The sequence below is a fragment of the Bison bison genome, unplaced genomic scaffold (assembly GCF_000754665.1).
Source record: "Bison bison bison isolate TAMUID 2011002044 unplaced genomic scaffold, Bison_UMD1.0 scf7180017854234, whole genome shotgun sequence".
Classification (NCBI taxonomy): domain Eukaryota; kingdom Metazoa; phylum Chordata; class Mammalia; order Artiodactyla; family Bovidae; genus Bison; species Bison bison.
This window is the reverse complement of record NW_011484807.1, coordinates 4517-6516: the sequence shown is the minus strand read 5'-3', so window position 1 is coordinate 6516 and position 2000 is coordinate 4517.

Genomic DNA, 2000 nt, shown 5'->3' with positions numbered 1-2000 from the left:
CCTTAGGACCCTCGAGGAGGCATGGCCAGCTGGGGCCATCACGCTTTCAGCCCCGGTCACTGGTCACACCAGAGAAAGGGCCAGACCGGGTCACCTCTCAGCCCACAGCGCGGCCCTGCATGACTGGGACCTGCGGTGAGCCTATTTCTTCATCTGGGGTCGTCCGTCCCGTCGCATAGAGCAGAGGGCCGTGCAGACACAGGGGCTGTGAACACCCCTGCTGTGGGCCTGCCCCGTCCTGCTCCGAGGCCACGACTTGGGACGGTGGACACGAGACAGAGGCCCTGCCCGGTGACCTCCATCACCGCTCTGCCTCAGTTTCCCCACCTGCACACCCGGAGGCCCTCCCGGCCGCACAGCTCGGGGCCGAACGGCCTGTTGCTGCAGCCGGTCACCCTGGCAGGCCCTGTTGCCGCCGGGGGCACTGAGGGTGTGTCCAGGGCCTGTCTGTCCACCTCGGCTGTCAGGGGAGAGGCTGGGGTGCAGTCACCTCCTTCCAGCCTGCCCACCTCCCCTTGGCAGGCGTGGCCGCATGCTCGGGCTGGGCAGGGCGCTGGCCCCACGGGTCAGGACTGTCCCGGCCGCCCCCCAGGGCTCTGGGCAGACAGGCACAAGTCATTGCCTAAGCTGGGTCAGGGCCCCTGGGCACCATCCTGCCTCACCTGCCCACTCTAGCCTGAGTTTCTCTCTCTGAGGCACAGGGTTCGGCCATGGCTGGCCACTGTCGTCCCCCTGCTGGCAGGCCTGTGGGTCACCCCAGGGCAGGCTGCCAGGCGCCCTGAGCACTCACCCGCTCGTTGACCGTGTGGTACCTGCCGGCCAGCTCGTCCCGCTCGGCGCCCGCCTGGGCCAGCAGGTCCTCCAGCCGGGACAGCTCATCCTGCAGGAGCGTGTGTTCCTCCGGCCCGGAGCCCGGGGAAGCCAGGGGCTCCCGAAGCCCTGCAGGTGCAGCAGCAGGGTCAGCCTGTGGCCGTCCAGCCCCCAGTCCGGCAGCCTGTCCACCTTGCCCAGGGGCCCTTGGTGCAGGGAAGCGACGCCTCCTCTCCTCTGGGTGGGCACGTGCCCACTCACATCTCTCCCCAGTGTAGCCCAAACCAGCACAGCAGAGGGCCTGTGGGGGCGGCCTGGACACTGGGCACCCCTACCCCCACTGGGCTTGAGAACTGCTGACTCAGGGCTGCAGGGTCCCGTCCCCCCGAGTAGGAAGTGCTGCTCTAAGCACGCAGGGGCTCTCTTGTTCCTTAACATACCCAGCGAGGCCCCTGGCTCCTCTCAGAGGCTGGAGAGGCCCTCACTACCAAAAGGGGTCTCTGAGACCCATGCACGAGGGGTCAGGAGCATGGCCTGGGGCCAGGCTGGTGGCCACAGTGACCGACAGCGAGAGGGCCAGCAGTGGGGCCGGTGGGCAGGGCCGGAGCTCGGGCGGACCGCCGCTCTGCACCTGCGCCTTCCGAGCTCCAGCCTTTAGGATTCTCACTCATCCAGTGAGAAACGAGACTGGCAGTCGCAAGAGTTGCAAACAGAAATGCACGCTGGGTGGGGACGGTCTCCGCGGCTCAGGGGTGAGCACGCTGTGCAGATCAGCTTTTAGCTCTGTGGGTGACTCCGTGGGAGGGTGGGGGTCTCACCCTGGCACAGGACGGTGACAGGCCCGGAGGGGCCAGCCAGGCCAGGGCACAGGGCGGGAGGGCTCCCCGGGGCCGGACTCCCACCCACCGCCCTGCCGCTCCCCTGGGGCGCCCCTCACCTTGGCGAGGCTCCTCAGCCAGGCTGCCAGCCACAATGTCACGGATGCGGGCAGGCACGGGGATGGGGGAGGCCCGCCAGCGCCCCCCGCGCACGGTCAGCGCCCGATCTTCTCTGCTGGCCGTGGGGCTCAGGACGGTGTCCTCCAGCCTCTGAAAGACACGCGCCGAGAGACCCCTGGGGCCGGCAGGTCCCGGCACCGCTGCCTACCCGCCATGAATCCCCTGGAGTTGGGGCAGGGGTACCACCCCGCC